Source organism: Haliaeetus albicilla, chromosome 1, assembly GCF_947461875.1.
Source record: "Haliaeetus albicilla chromosome 1, bHalAlb1.1, whole genome shotgun sequence".
NCBI classification, from domain to species: domain Eukaryota; kingdom Metazoa; phylum Chordata; class Aves; order Accipitriformes; family Accipitridae; genus Haliaeetus; species Haliaeetus albicilla.
This window is the reverse complement of record NC_091483.1, coordinates 33,514,572-33,531,284: the sequence shown is the minus strand read 5'-3', so window position 1 is coordinate 33,531,284 and position 16,713 is coordinate 33,514,572. Positions and strand designations below refer to the sequence as shown.

Genomic DNA, 16,713 nt, shown 5'->3' with positions numbered 1-16,713 from the left:
AATATTTTTAAATACTGCAAGGACTTGATTCAGTTCCTTTACTGTAGATGTTGAATACCATTTGATATGCCTTATGGTAATCTCATCTACCTTCTAGTTGCAGCTCTTGAAGAGCATGGGTCTCCTATAGGTCCTATGTCATATCTATTGGCCTATGCATATGACTTAAATACCTTAGGATATCTCAGAGATACTTACATTTAGGCAACTGAACTGCTCCCAGAATCTCAAATCAGAAACCAGACAGGTCAAGACAACTGCCACCTACCATGTTCGAATTTTTGTAGGACTGTAGAGAGTAACAGAATATAAAGCTGGAGTAATGTTTCCTCTAAATGTGTTTGCTGCAGTAGGGCTACTCACATGGAGGTATGTGTTCTATTTTCCATATTAAAAAAAAGGAAAAAAAAAAAAAGGAGATAATTGTTTTCCTTTATGCTACTTTCATTGTTGCAGCCTTTCTTTTTAAGGAAAAGGTCTTGAACAGGCATTAAAACAAACAAACAAACAAACAAACAACCTGCCCCCCATAAGTAAAAGAATCAAATCCAGTTTATGTGGAAGTCTCCTTACTTTTTGGAAAAGAAAACCTAAATCTCCATTTTTCAGCATTGTTAAGCATGCAGTAAAATAATGCAGTTACAAGACTTAATGGCAGTATCAAGCCCACGCAGCTTGGCTCTGTCTTTCAGAAGAAACTTTTCATGTGAGGCAAGAATGACACTAAAATAGTACAACTAACAGTACCATCAGTGCTTTTCTGCTAGGTTTAATCTCTGAAGTTGTGGGCTGTTGCTTATGAAGCTCAAATTTCAGCTAGAGTGTGTATTAGATTTAGTGAGCTCTTTGATTTCATTACAAGGTATAGGTCTGCTGCGTTTCTCTGACTGCACAATCCACCTGCCTTTGCAGAGAGCACTCCCATGGGAATCAGAGTGTTCATACAATGATGAAAAATTAAACCTTCCATTTGATGCTCCTTTTATTGAGGCTCTGCAAGAAGATGTTAAAATACCTTCCGTGTAATAGGCAGCTGGAGTAAAGTATTACCCATCAGCGTGGGCATAATGATTTATGTGAATACATATTTATCACTGTATCTGGTGACAAGCTCCAGTGAAGCTCAGAGCGTTCCTCGTGATTACCCAAGGAGTGTTGTTATTACATTTCCTGTTAGACTTTGATGCTTTCTGGGTTTTTTTGTCTAACACTTATTTTTATTCGTTTCTCTGTACACGAAGTGAAGGAGTACTACTCTTAGCCAGTTAATCCTCCTTTCTGTGTAGGAGACATAACCTCCTCAGAGCAGCTGTCTACGCACCTAAAAATACAAACCCGCCTAAAAGAACTGTCAACACCAAACTGGAAAGGAGCAGACATAGGATATATCTGCAGTGCAGTGGCTGCAGCTTGTGTATATGCAACAGAGCTTGTTTTAAACTTGAAGTAGCTCGTAATGTAGCTGCCACACCATTAAGCATAACATGAGCTTCAAAAGCTGCCAGAGACTTTGAATGGGCTCTAAGGCAGCCTTAGTGCCGACATGAAATTCGGGCTGCTTCTGCCTCCTTGCTGGCAGTGCCCAGATTAGCTTGTCGAATGCTGGGGGTGGAGGTGTCCTGCTGAGCAACAGTGATTTCAGTACAGCCTTCCCTACGGCTTCAATGCTGTGTTGTCTTAAGGAACTTCCCTTTTCATTTTTTGAAAGAAATACGGAAGTGAATTATACAAACTCATTGGAGTTGTTTCAGTTATGTTATTTTTATCTGTGCTGAATGGCGTTACTCGCAATGCAGCAGCTGCTTCCCACCTCATGTTGGTTTGTGTTTCTGCAGAACTCTGGCAATGTATTTTGCCGATTCCTCCTCTCTGAGAATTTTTAATTTTATTTTTTTTTTTTTTGCAAAGAACGTTAAGCCTACTAGATTTTAAGTTGGGCAGACTGCTGTTAACAATTTCTTATGTATTGGTACTAAGATCTTTTTAATGTTCTTGATTATAAACTCTTCAGCCTCTGAAACTATTAATTTTGTAATGAGTGAATTGCCTCATCGTTTCTTTCTGAGGCAACAGTGTTGCCCCAGCTGTGTGATCGTTTCAGGATATTCCCAAAGAAAGAAAAAAATAGATTAGCAACAAGGTCAAAAACCCGCCAGGATTTCCCACTAGCTATTACATTCATCATGTGCAGCTCCCTGGTGGCCTCTTGGCCTCACTAATTGCCTGTAGTGCAAAGCAATTTTATAGCTAAAATAGCTTATATGCCTCTAGCTTGAGTGAAGGCCAGAAACCAGGCCAAAAGTTATAACTGATAAATCTGAACAAAATTCAAGCTGGTGAAGAAGTAAATTGGCTTGTCCCATCTTCTGCCTGTCACATCTGAAGCTCCTGTCTTTCTTCCTTTCTTTTCTTAAGATGAGTTAGTGGTTTTTAAACCAACCAGTTTGCACTCTACAAAGGCTCATGGTTCCCCAGCTGCTGTCTGTGAACTGGGATGCGTTTGTGTTTCTGAGTGCTAGTACCATGCAGAGGGAGCCAGGGGTGACCTTCCCTCCTCCAGGTACCACAGCTTAGCTAGTAAGCATCAGACCATGATGTACAACATACTAATGTATTACTCTTAAGAGACTGAAGACTGGTATGTCTCCTCACAAAGTTCTCCATTTCAGAATGCTCTGCTTCCCTGAACAGTGAGGAAAACTAGATTCATGCCATACAAATAGGCTATTAGGTAGTGTGAATCCACATCATACCTTCTGTCTGTACATACATGGACACACAGATACCCACATGTGCTCTGTCACTCACTCCTATTCCTTAGTCAACATGTAAGGCATCACTTTTTTTTGGTAATGATTTTTCACAGTGTTTAAAATCATTAAAAGAAATTAAGTAAGTGTCCTGGTTTTCATTGTATTTTATTAATAAAGAAACAAGTGCGGACTGCCAACAGTCTTCCTTTCTAATTTCCTCCTCCTTTCCCATCTCTTTCCCATTGCCTTGTGGCTACCTGGGAGGAATTTGCAGTCTAAGGAGTAACACTTACTGGAGTGATGCAGATTATGGGTTTTCCCTTAATTCAGGTCAATCCCTGAAGTGATTTTGTTGCCTTTTTTTTTTTCCTTCTAAAACTAGACCTCACAGCTCATACTATCCATGTAGGCAAGATGGATATCCTGAACAGTTTATTTTTTAATATTTTGGGATATTAGCTCCTGGAAGATAATAGTATTTTCCCATAAATCAAGTCAAATTGGAGGCATTTGGCAATGACATTTCCCTGTGTATGTGTATAGAAAAGCTTTTTTTATCCTCCATCTGGATACTATAGGTATAAATTACTACAAATTAGAAGATGCTGTGTTTCTCTGATGGTATCTTTTATTCTAGATCCTGGAAAATAAGTATAATTTTCACTCATTTTTACTGTTAAGCCAGGATATCACATCTTCTCTACTAAACAGGGCTTGTCTGCTGAAATGAAGGATGCATTTTATGTTCAGCTTGCCAGAGTGCCCTTCACTATCATTCAGTGTGACATAATAATAGCTTGGATGTCTTTTGCTTTACCTACACCATTTGCAGTATGGGAAAATTAAGAAATCATGGTTTTAGTGTTGCTTGTCAAGAAGTCCTGAAACTGTCTCTTATTTTATACCTTCACTTTTCATCTTGCAAACAACAGAGTCCTTGTGTATTCACTTAGTTTACTAAAAGAACAAAAATGTTTTACATTTTGAGTGCAAGTGTGGCATAAAATAGCATTTAGAAAAATGCCAACAAAGCTTTTTAAATAGAAGAAGGTCTAAAATAACATATAGGTTTTTCATATTAAAGAAGGCTTCAGTGTGAGTTGTCTTAATTATAATTTAGGAGTCTCTAACTATTTGGTAGTGTAGAATTTGGATTCTGAAAGAGCAGACATAGTTCAGTGGTGGTTTATATTTACTATCCAAGAGGACGTGCTAACTTTTTTTCTAGTTTTATGGGATGTGTAAGTCTAGACTCTCAGCAGCTGCTGGTAAACTCACATTGTCTGCCTCACAGCCCCCCAAGTACCTCTCCTCTTGCTTTGTCTTTTAAAGCTCTCTGCTTACTTAGTCTAAGTACTGCACACGATTGTCATTTGATTAAAATACTTTTATGGAGAGAAATCAGAATTGAATTATTCTGAGGCACTCTCATGATTATTTATCTATGAGTAATATAAAGCAAGAAAGTTGCGCTTGTGCATATAGTTTATTTAAATTTATTCTGAGAATTGGACCCAAACCAGTCTCCTAAATCCAATCTTGAAATTATGCAGTAGCTGAGATGTTGATTTGAAAACTGTTACTGGCTCAGCCTCTCTGAGGATATGTTCAAGCGCTGAAGTCAAAGCCAGGCTCTTCGCTGGGAGGAGTGGGCATAGGGTTGGACGAGACTCTGAGCCTCGTGATGCCAGCTTACCTCTCCTCATTGTGTCTGCTTGTAATAAACACTATCCTCTAACCTCAATCATTTCAGCAGCCAGATGGCATTGGTTGATTAGAATAAGTGTATACTATTAGCGTTGGGTAGTATACTGGCTAATGACAACGGTCAGTCCAAGCCAGTCCATCAAATTGATCAGAAGTAAAATTTTCAGTAGTTTCCCTGAATAATATGAATGTGTAGTAGTTACTAATTTAATCTATTTCTCTTATCTTTTAATTTCTGATCTAATTGCTCACCTTCCTGCATTATAAATGTCACACTGAGGTAGGAAAATGCTTTTTAATTTCTGCCTGTCTGTTGAAAATAAAGCCTGTATAATAGAGAATTAAGTCCCAAAGACCCTTTTTAGTTTGTTTTCTAAATTACTGACAGCCAGAGCTGAACGACATACTGAATTTAACTTAAAACAGTCTGTTCCACTGTCTTTTTGAGATGGGAAGATGGAAAGTCAAAGCAGCAATGATAGAGTGAGCTAGAGTTTGAATAACTACTCAAACCCTGGCTTGTTTTTGGATTTCTTCTCTGGAATTCATGGAGTTATATAGAGCATGATCTAAAACACTACGGAGGACAATTACATGTCATTTATCACCTATATGGCCACATATATATTCCACATAATTATCAAATGCTTTTGTTTAAAGTAGCATGTGAGCACATTTTAAAATCTTTTGGAAGTCAATGGGATGCAAACACTTGCTTAGATTTAATTTGTTTGTCTAAGGAGGGAGTAATGTTAGTGATTATTTTATTATGAAACAGGGACCTTAATTTATGATTTTGTGCAGGAAAAGCCTGCCCACTAACCAGGAATCTGTTTATATGAACATCAATACTCTAAGCATCTTATTTTAACTTCAACCTGTAGGAATTAACGTAACACAAGGAAGAAAGGAAGGACTGCTTACCTGTCTAATTATCTATCCAGAGTCTTGTATTTTCTTCTTCCCTTCTTTAATGTTCAGAAAGTCAGTAGCGAAGCATCTTTTTGGGGAAAACATTGTCTGAAATTAAGATAAATCTGTTAATACAAGCAAATCTGCCCATCTCTTAAAAATTAAAAGTGCTGTCCAAAGATGTCAGAATACGACAATATTGCAGTCACACTAGTGACTGCACTTTAGTATCAAGTATTTGTTAGTATTGCATATGAAGAGTTACCTGTAAAGTACTGATTCAAAATTGATAGTTGATTGCCTGGAACTGGAGGGAATTACATGTGGGTTGTGAAACCCCGCAGAGAATCAGGAAAAATTTATCCTAACTGGTCACTCTTTACAACAGGATATGCAAGAAAGAAACCAAACCCTATCTTGTCTATCCTGAGGTTAATATTTGAAGGCAATTAAAAGTATTCTTTAATGTGATGCTAATATTCAGGCTAAAAGTGACCCTTTTTAGCCCTGAAATGCTTCTCATTTCTGTTTCTCAAATAAGTATTACTTATGTCAGGAGTTAAGAACTGTTATGTAACTGCCCTGCAAAAAAGGAGGCAGATTTGAAGGCCTTTCTCTTTCACTAGAGGTGTATAAAAGCGATCTTTGCAGTCTTGTTCTCTGCACAGCTTCATGCATCAGTCTGTTAATCCAGCCTGGAGAGTGCCTCGGGCTTGTCGTAGGCTTCCCTGGTGCCTGAGCGTGCTTGCTTCCTACTGAACCGACCTGCCAAAACAGTGACAGTTCTAAAATGTGGATTTTCAGACAAGCCAAACTAGGGTTGCAACAGTGCACAACCAGGTCTCCATATTACTGTGGTGCCATGTGATGGCAGGGAGATGAAATTTCCTTGGCATGCCCCTCCAGGACTGTGAGATTTTGTGAGGAAGTTGGTTTTAGCTGTGGCATGTATGAATGATATGAATATGGTATAGTGATTAGCCATTATTAGAAAGATTTATCCTCATTTCTGGATTTGTTTTAAAGAATATAGGGTTCAGATCTATCATGGCTATTGCTGACTGTTCAACAAAAGAATAAAATCAAAATGTGTCCACATAAAACAGAAATTTGATGCAGATGTGTAAGTAGGTAGTTACTTATTTATAGGAACACCTACTGGCGCTTCAATAAATTATCTTAATCTAAACTTCATTAGGTCAAATCTAAAATCCAAAACACAAAATCTTAGTCAGTTTTGAGATATAATTAGATGACATTCAAAGCAGTGTAATTACATAACTATTGTTGACAATAAGAAAAAACAGCTGCATTCAAGGTTATCAGATTTAACTTCAAAACCAAGAAGCACTTCAAGTTTCTGAATTGAGTTAAAATAAAGGAACAATAATATTTGACTTATATGTCATATATGTCAAAGTATGAAAAAATGTTTAAAAAGTATATGTGTGCATCAGTTTGTGTGTATTTATATATTAATATGCATTATATATATAACCGTGTGTGTGTGTGCATGCAAAATTACTCATGTTCTTACAAAATATGGTACGGGGCAAGGTGTATGCTGTTGTCTGTATAGTGGATGTATTAGAAAATCTCATTTTGGCTATAAATTTATTATCCATTTTAAGTAGGTAGCTTTGTAACTGGGAATATTACTAAACTTATTTTTACTGCATACTTGCTTTTGGATTATGTAGGCATATTTCGAATCAAGCATGTGCCCTGCCAAATGGCGAGTACAGTTTGCCAGTCATGTGGAAAAGCAAAAATCTCCATTTGATTAGCCGCTGACAGATATTTACATATATATTTCACCATTTCCAAATATGTTCATATAGTTGTAAGCACTTCTATTTTTATAAAGCCAGCTCTTACTGATCATGCAGAACTGTTAATGGTCCAGATTCAAAGAAACTTAAATCATTTAAGAGTGATTTGGGAATTTTGTTGCTGAAATGCTAAACTGAAGTCTAGCAAATGTTGTCTACATGTTATGAGGCTGCCAGAATGCTGCCCTTGCTAGCTCAGGGTTGGGAAATGAAGCGTGTCTTCATCTAACTGTACTCAAGGGTCTCTCTCCTACATGTTTTCCATGGTTGTGTTTGCCAAACACCAATAAAACTGGGTGTCCTCAACAATCCCACTGATGATCGTTTTAGTAAGCAACCAGAGAAAGTGGTAGCAGTGGAACCTCTCTTCCACAACAGCAGGGTGGGAGGGATACTGGAAGCTTGTGATTACGTCTTTCTGGTACCCAAGGAAATTCAGACCCACTTTTGGCGATTGAGCAAGCGGCTCATGAAGGCAGGAGGCAAATGCTCTCCATTCCTCCCTTCCATATTGTTCGTCTGTGCAGAAAAGTATCCAAGATTCATTGGTTCAGGGAGAGAGAAAAAAAAACAACAATCATCGTGTGAGTATCAGTAAATGTGATTTTGCATTGATCTTTGTTCAACACTTGTCTAAGAAGGAAATGTCTTTTTTTGGTTTTGTTCTAAATCCAGGGACTATCTCTGTATTTAATGCAGTGCTTTTTATGTAAATTATGTTCTTAAAAATGACTAATATATCAAGAAGAGCTACCATAAAAATACTGAAGTAACTTAATGCATTGCAGAAATGATTTTGGATCACTGTGCTAGACTAATGTGGAAAGCAGACAGCTGGCTTTGAGTAAAATGTTAATATATTGGCATTGGAAGTTAATAAGCCTTTTTCAGTGAGATGACTAACAAAAAAGCAAAAAATACCTCACAAATCCAATTGGAAGAATAATTATAAGTTCCCTGTTTCCTAAGCAGGGATCTTGGATCTTAGAAAACGTTATTTTCGCCTGTCTTGCCTTTCAGTTTTCCCTTGGCACTTAGCAAACTGCAGGTCATGTATTATGAACATAGTCTAATACCTAAGTCAGGATCTTGACTTCATTAACTTCCACCTAAGGAGAGATGCCTCTAGCTGATACGCTCATGCATTTGTCAGTTTCATCAATTCTGGGAGAATTACTGCTTTTTCTTCTGGTCTGAAGCATTAAATTGGTCACTGAAATTGAATCTCGGGTTCCTAAAGAAGTGAAAAATATTCCATAATGTGCAGTTTCTATACTAACTATCAGAGATTTTGTCATAGCCTTTATTTTGATATAACAGTGATAAACAGATTTTAGGAAATGGACAACCCATAGGACTAAGGTTTCAATTCAATTTGATTGACTTAAAGTAGGAAGATAAACTTAATATATGCATACATACTTACTGAAGAGTCTCCTCACTTCCCCTCACCAGGAAGAGTAAGAATCCGTTTTAACTATACACAACTTAGCATTTTCAGCATCAGTTCTCCCCTTCTTCTTTATAATCCCCACAAGCTTCTCTGTGATCAAATGTGAATCTCCACAGTGCTTTCTCTCTGTTCCCCAAATACACGCTAGTTTTGTGGACAAGTTATATGAAACACGCCAGCACTGGTTTCCATCCTGCAATGCATTAACTACAAATGTAGAGGCTGTCAGTGGAATTTCTAGAAGTACTTGGCATCAAGCAGAACTGACAAGAAGCAGAAAGCCTCCTTCTATAGTCTGCCTCTTGAAATGACCCTGTGCTAAACCCTATGATTTGAAACTCACCAGTTCCTCTTACCAGTCTGATGTGTCCTGCCAAGGGAACCTGTATAGTCCACAGTTCCTAGGAGTGCTTTCTGTGGAAGCATTTGTTCTTATTTTTACTGATTTTCCCCTCTTATTCTAAAGCAAGTCAGTTTTAAGATAAAGTTTCTTGTCTTTATGTCCCTCAAAGCCGCTGGCAGCAACTTCACTCTCTCCTTACTTCCCTCCCTTCTGCTCTCCCTATTTTGTCCCCATAACCTGGAGGCATTTACTCATCTGATGTACAGTTTTCCCCTCTTATATTGATCTTTGAGTATGTTATTGATCACAATTAAGGTCACCCTCCTTCACCAAAGGTTGACATGAATAAGCATTGTTAGATGTCCACTGAAAAATACTTATGTTGCTGAAAGAAAGAAAATTTCCTTTTGTTCTGTTGGAAGACTTTGTCTGTTCTCCAAATAAAGTTTCTGGTAAAGATAAGGCATTTTCTTTCAGTGAGTTATGGAATGTTTGAGGCATTTGCACAGTTAAAGTTATATTGCTACACAGCTGCAACATATTTGGATGTCTAAAGAAAAAAAGTTGTCTAACTACGATTACATCATTCAGTCTGAACTCTTCTTTCCAGAACATTATAAGGCCTTGGTCTTGACAGTTCAAGAGTGAGAGGAAATGAAAGCTGACCTGCCTAGGAATTGAGGTCTATTTCTATAACTAGTAAAATATGGGAAGTCTTATGAGTATATTGCACTTGAACAGAACAATTAAAAATAATAACCATAAGCTATATACACTAGGATGTATGATATGTAGCAGAAGTATGGCAATAACAGATTTATATGTAGAAGATAGATTATAAATGCGATGTGAATGTGCTTATGTAACAGGAAAAATGAACTGTAATGTTCATTATTCTTTTAAGGCAGAGTCAAGGCAATGTCACATTATACATTAGCTTGGTCCCATTATTCATTTGGTATATGAATTATGGAAGTTACATAACATATAACTGCACATTGTCATGCATTTTGATGATTTTTTTTTTAATGGTTGTATATATTATATATATTCTATAAACTGTGCGTGGGCTGCAATTGTCTGAGAATGCTTACTGATCCTGGGCTTGCACCAGTGAAATAAACTAAAATTTAAACATTAATAGTTGCTAATAAAGTTGAGGTGGAAAGCGCAAGATTATTTCACTCTATTAAAGGAATGAATTTTCAAGAGACAGAATTTAAAAGCCTTATTCCTTTTCTGTCTTGGCATGCACAAGTTTATGGCTAAATACTCTAGGGCCTGATCTTTTAATTCTGTTTTTGTAGACCTCGTATAGTAATGTTGTGGTCCACTGTATGATCAGTCCTTGCTGCTCCTCCCACGCATATAACAAAAGAACCTTGTCAACATCCATTTGAGGCCCTTAGTGCTAAAATTAGTTTTCAAGACTGGTGGCTTGAAGTATGCTGGTGAAAATGAGCTCTGATTCAGTTGATGAGTTACTGAAGGTACACTTTTGCAGTTTGATTTCTTTAAACATCATTTTAATGTTTAGTTTTCACACGTTATGCTCCTTAAATAGTGCCTTTAATTTTCATTTTTCATGAGGAACAGTATTTTAAGTCTTTGGAATTTTATCTATATTATTATGTTCCTCTTCACAATTTCATGTTGTCAGTCCATTTTGCTCATGTACAATTGACCATCTGTTTAGATACTCTCCCTTGGAATGATGCTCCACATTGCATCCACTTTGGGCATAGTCCCTTTCAAATATTATTTTGTTGTTATCTACTGTGTAGCTGATGGTGAAAGCAGACACCTGTCAACTGGAGCTTTGTCAAAGATCTTTTGAAATAAAGAAGGCCTATTCCAATCTTTCCACAGCAAATCAGAATTTCTTCAGCTCTGTAGGTTCTTAATGCTGATTTTTTTTGGCCTGGTGCAATATTGTCATGGGTTGACCTTTGCTGACTGCCAGGTGCCCACCAAGCTGCTGTATTACTTCCTTTCCATCAACAGGACAAGGGGAGAAAAATGCAATTAAAAGCTCATGGATCAAAATAAGAGCAGGGAGATCTCTTCCTAATTACCATCATGGGCAAAACACACCTGACTCAAGGAAATTAATTTAATTAATTTAATTTAATTGCTAATTAATTGTAACAGAGGAGAATAGTGAGAAATAAGGCAAAACTAAAAACACCTTCCTCCTGTCCCTCCCTTCTTCCCAGGTTCAATGTCCTCCCAACTCTTCTGCCTCCTCCCTTGAGCGATGCAGGGGGATGAGGAACGGGGGTTGTGTGGGGTCCCTCCCATGGGATACAGTCCTTCATGAACTTGTCTAGCATGGATCCTTTCCATGAGCTGCGGTTCTTCAAGAATTGCTCCAGTGTGGGTCCTTTCCACAGGGTGCAGTCCTACAGGAACGGACTGCTCCCGTGTGGGCTCTTCACAGGCTTCAGCTTCCTTCAGGGCACATTCACCTGCTCCGGCATGGGGACCTACATGGGCTGCAGGTTGGATACCTGCTCTGACATGGTCCTCCATAGGCTGCAGGGAGACAACCTGCATCACCATGATCTTCACCACAAGCTACAGGGGAATCTTTGCTCTGGCCTCTGGAGCACGTCCACCCCCTCCTTCTTCACTGACCTTGGTGTCTTCATAGGTGTTTCTCTCACATATTCTCACTCCTCTCTTGCAGCTGATGTGCAGCTTTTTTTACCCTTTCTTAAATATGTTATCACAGAGGTGCTACCACTGTTGCTGATGGGCTCAGCTTTGGCCAACAGTAGGTCCTTCTTGGAGCCATCTGGAGCTGGTTCTGTTCAGCATGGGGGCAGCTTCTGGTGTAGGTCCTTCTTGGAGCCACCTGGAGCTGGTTCTGTTCAACATGGGGGCAGCTTCTGGTGTCTTCTCACAGAAGCCACCCTTGCAGTCCCCCCTGCCTGCTACCCAGACCTTGCCATGTAAACGCAATACAAATATTAAAAATTGGGATGTACAACTGTTGTGGTTTAAGCCCAGCTGGTAACAAAGCTCCATGAAACTGCTCACTCACTCCTCCCCCCAGCCCCGGTGGGATGAGGAGAAATATAAAGAAACGCTCGTGGGTTGAGACAAGGACAGGGAGGGATCACTCGCCAGTTATGGTCATGGGCAAAAGACAGGCCCAACTTGGGGAAGAAACAAAATCAATTTAATTTACTACAAATCAAATCAAAACAAGGAAAATGAGAAGTAAAACCAAAACTTAGAGCACCTTCCCCCCACCCCTCCCTCCTTCCAAGCTCAACTCCATTCCTGGTTCTCTCTACCTCCTCCCCCACAGCGGTTCAGGGGAATGGGGAATGGGGGTTGGGGTCACTTCACCATACATTCTGTCTGTGCCCCTTCCTCCTCAGGGGCAGGACTCCTCACTCTTACCCTGCTCAAGCATGGTGTCCCTCCCATTGGAGGCATTCCTTCACGAAATTCTCTGGCATGGGTCCTTTCCACGGGCCGATCTTCAGGCATAGACTGCGCCAGCGTGGGCTCTCCCATGGAGTCACGGCCATCTCTGGGGGCATCCACCTGCTCTGGCATGGGGTGCTTCATGGGCTGCAGGTGGGCATCTGCTCCCCTGCTCACCTCCATCGGCTGCAGGGGGGCACAGCCTGCCATCTCACCACGGGCTGCAGGGGCATCCCCTCCTCCAGTGCACCTCCTCCCCTCCTTCTTCACTGACTTCGTTATCTCCATAGCTGTTCCTCTCACATTCCAGTCTCCTCCCCTGCTGCAGGTTCCCCTTCTTAAATCTGTTCTTCCAGAGGCGCTATCACCGTCACTGACTGGGTCGGCCTGGGCCAGAGGCGGGTCCAACTGGGAGCCAGGGAAGCTTCTAGCAGCTTCTCACAGGAGCCACCCCTGCAGCTCCCTCCCCCGCTACCAAAACCCCGCCAGACAAACCCAAAGCAACAATGGAGGGAAACACCATATGAATAACAATATTAACAGCTACAAATAGTTGGGGGCAAAGCTGTTTAATTAAGTATCAATGCTCTACTTCCTTCTGTAAGCCTTTGTTTTCATAAGGAACTTTGCTGCAAGGTAGAAAATTTCTGCAACTTGATTTCCTTTGCTACTTTGATTCTGCCTTTCTGTACAGCCCTTTCTCTTCTTCCTAGGAATTTATAGTCAAGTTTTGTATTTAGGAACTTCAGACTGGTACTCTTGATCATGTATGAAGAGTATCCCTAAACATAAGACAGTGATGGAATGGCTTGTGTAGAGCATCAGACTAAGTACTCACAACTGTGGGTTTTTATTTAATTTGATATGGCACTTCTTGTGCATGCATGTATGCTGAATTGTGCTGCATTTATTTGTGGTACACTCGTGTTTCCTGTTGAGTGGGGAATTTTGATGAAAGAAGTTTCTAAATGGTTTTGGCATCATAGAGAAAGGAAGGGTTTTTGAGATATTTGCTAAAAAAGCTCTAACTGAAAGCATCAGTCCTAACTAAAATATTTGTGCTTTTGATTCGTGTCAAAGACACTTAAAACCTGAATACATGTTCCTCTCAGGCCATCCTTGAAATTCACAACGATTTTAATACATGCTTAAGACCAGCATCAGCAATTGAAAGCAGTGGAGAGCAAGCCTCTAGGGCATCAGAAATTCCCATAATGAAAGGTATTTGCTTTCATTTTTTCCCTTTGTGTCAGTACATTTTTCAGACCTATTTGCATCATGTCAAGAAATCGATAGAATTCATAGTTTTTATATGTTGTAGTGTATTTGTATAGGAACTTTTTATTTAGGCTGTTTGAATAGGTTCTGCTCTAGTGGGTAGGTACTGTTAGTGTCTAAACAAAGAGGGATTTTTAAAAAAAAATCAAAACTGGGTGGGAATGAGGACAAAGTATGAGAAAAGGCTCTGCTACATCTGTGACCCAGAACAGTTGGAACAGGGCTCTGACCATCCTCAGAGAGAGAAGAGCAGGAGTTTTACAACTTACAAGAAACAGGTGCTGGAGGAAAGACTGCCAAGCTCTGGGAGGAACCATGCAGAATGTCATGCCAAAGCCTGAGAAAATTAGTGTGATTGTGGTATTATGCAATATTAATTTGGAAAGAGCTTAAGCTAACTAATCACCCTTTACAAGTTAAGGCTGCACACTTCATGTTAATTTTACAAGTATCTAGGTTTGCCGAGATGAGAATCAGCATGGTTCTCCTTTACTGCTTGTAGGTTATGTCTTTGAGTTTGGGATCTCAAAATTTGTCAGTTCTTAAAACTTCTTCACCATATGTACTGCAGAAAAATGCAACGTATTATTAACATTCCCTAACTACTTCTTGAGCAAGCTGCTTTGTGAACTGAGCATGTGATGAAGGAGTTGTAGTGCTTTATAATCCCTTCCCTTTGGTTCTTTTGTGTCCATGACAATTCAGGAGTAGATATCAGTGATTTAGTCTGTCTAAGTGACAACAATAACTAGTTATTACATCAAAAATTTCAAAATTCAGTACAAAACAGCCTAGTATCTCACAGAAAATTCTAACGCCTTACTGAGATAGTAGGATATAAAAGTATATTATCATGCTAGCTGCATAGTTAACATGTACCACTGCTATATTTCTCATTTCCGCCCCCCCCCAGCCTCTTAGAGTTTACTTTAATTCTCTTCTATTGTTTCTTAATTTAGCTTGTAATCTCTGTAAAATAAGTTGTCGGGGAGAAAGTGTTTATATTACAGCAATGTGTTTGCATTGCTCTTATTGTTTATTTTTCTTGGTAAGCTCTTTGTTTATGGTCTGCGAGCAAGTGATTAAAGCCGATATGGGTGAAAAAAGATCATGCGGGTGAAGCTCAGATTTGAGACATTGGCAAATACGAGATTAGCACCTGCATCAGCCATGGAGTCTTTAACTCTTGGGCCATCTATTTACTCTTTGCATCTTACTGTCATAGACTGTTGTGAAAATGAATTAATTGGTACTAGGCTTAATTATCTCTTTTTTTGTTATACCTCAGTTACCCCTGTCTTAATCAACAGGATTACAAGTAGGGTGAGGGTTATTGGTTCCGAGACTCTGAAATTCTTACAGACAAGAACCAATAAGTGCTGGTTGGCTGAGAAGCAGCCTGAAGGTGTTTTCTTAATTCAGTTTTGGCATAAGCAGCTATTATTCCGTTTATTTGAGTTGATCTGCATTGATTAGGATAGTAGTGAGTCTGACATACTCTCTTTGTTTCCCTGGTACTAGCCAAGAATGCTTGAATCTACACCACATAATTGATACTTGAGCCTAAATCTTCATTTAGCAGATCTCAAGGCCTGCTCAGACATGCTGGAGGAATCAGTCAAAGGAGAAACACTTGCAGGTATTTGGCCTGTCTTTGCTACTAAACTTACCCTCTTTACGATTCTTCTTTGTTCGCCACAATTTCTGTGGGGCAAAACCAATAGGGCAATAAATCCTCCTCCAAAACCTATGATTTGTGCTGGTTCAGTTGAGACTGCTTGCTGTGAAGTAGATGAATTAACTTGGATGTTTTCCCCCTTGACATTTTTTGGTTCTCAAGAAAGCCCTGTAACTTCTGAGTAGTCTGCAAAAAATACAGGAAAACTTCGACATATACTTTCACTTTGATTGTAGACTGCTATTAATGCTTTCCCTATAGCTACTGCTAAGGGGGCAGTTCATCTTGAATGCTTTTTGCTGAAGTAGAATAGTAATTTCAAGGCAGTGAAATATCAACTTCATCTTAAACAAAACCAGTGTATTAGTATCCTGCACATCTGTTATATAGACCAGTTCACAGAGATATTTGCACTTAAAAATATGTATGCAACGCCATGCATAAATGGTATATGTTCTAGCCCATTCTTCACGGAGATGCTAAAGATACCGTGACAAATGTCTCAAGGGAAAGAAGGAAGAGAAACAGAGGAACATTGTTAGAAGGAAATAGAAGGTTTATAGGCAAGCCATAAAGCAGCGTTACATTGTCATCTGTTTTACTTTATGTTACTACTTGCAAAACTGAGGAAATGTTCTGCTGAAAATCATCCACATATTTGCTGGTGTGTATCTGATTCTGGAGGAGGGTTTTCTTAGTATACCAGTAAAATGTCTGAGAAAGGGTGCCATTTTTTGGACAAGAGAGTTAGATTCTCTATTGCAATATTTTCCGCTTGCATAAATTGTGAAGCGAGGGCAACTTTTGTTTATGCTTTAAAGAGAGAAGGCACAAATATAATGTTTCTACCATGCTACATGCAGTTAGGTTTTTGCGGGTTGTTTTTGTAAGCTGTGCCACACTGCTGTTTGTAGTGTAAGCAGGAGGAAAGTTAATGTTGAAGATGGTGGTTAGAGTAGACAACATGCAGTATTAATCACATAAAATGCTATCGCCATGACTATATTGGTACCAATAACTATTCCTAGCCTCTTTTGCTATAAATGGAAACCATAGCTTTAGCGTACCCCTAGCAAACAGAGTGTATGTTACCAAGTTGTTAGGTCTGCCCATGCAAACAAGCACGTAAGCCACCTTGAGCTATGTGGTCTGTCTGCAGCAACCTCCATCAATCTCCATCACTTCCCCAGTGCAGGCTTCCTTTCTGTTCTCCTGTATCTCGCTCTCTCCTCAATGATGCTTCCAGAAAGCTTGTTACTTGGGAATGAAAAATGATAGGCTCAGGTGAAGCTTTGCTTTCCAGACAGCACAGACCTGAG

The 16,713-nt window shown here is 39.3% G+C and overlaps 1 protein-coding gene across 10 annotated transcripts in view; it reads left to right on the top strand.

Annotated features, from left to right (window-relative positions):
• CCSER1 (coiled-coil serine rich protein 1) overlaps window positions 1-16,713 on the top strand; it is a 723,849-nt gene that overhangs the window by 306,270 nt on the left and 400,866 nt on the right. The window lies entirely within an intron of this gene.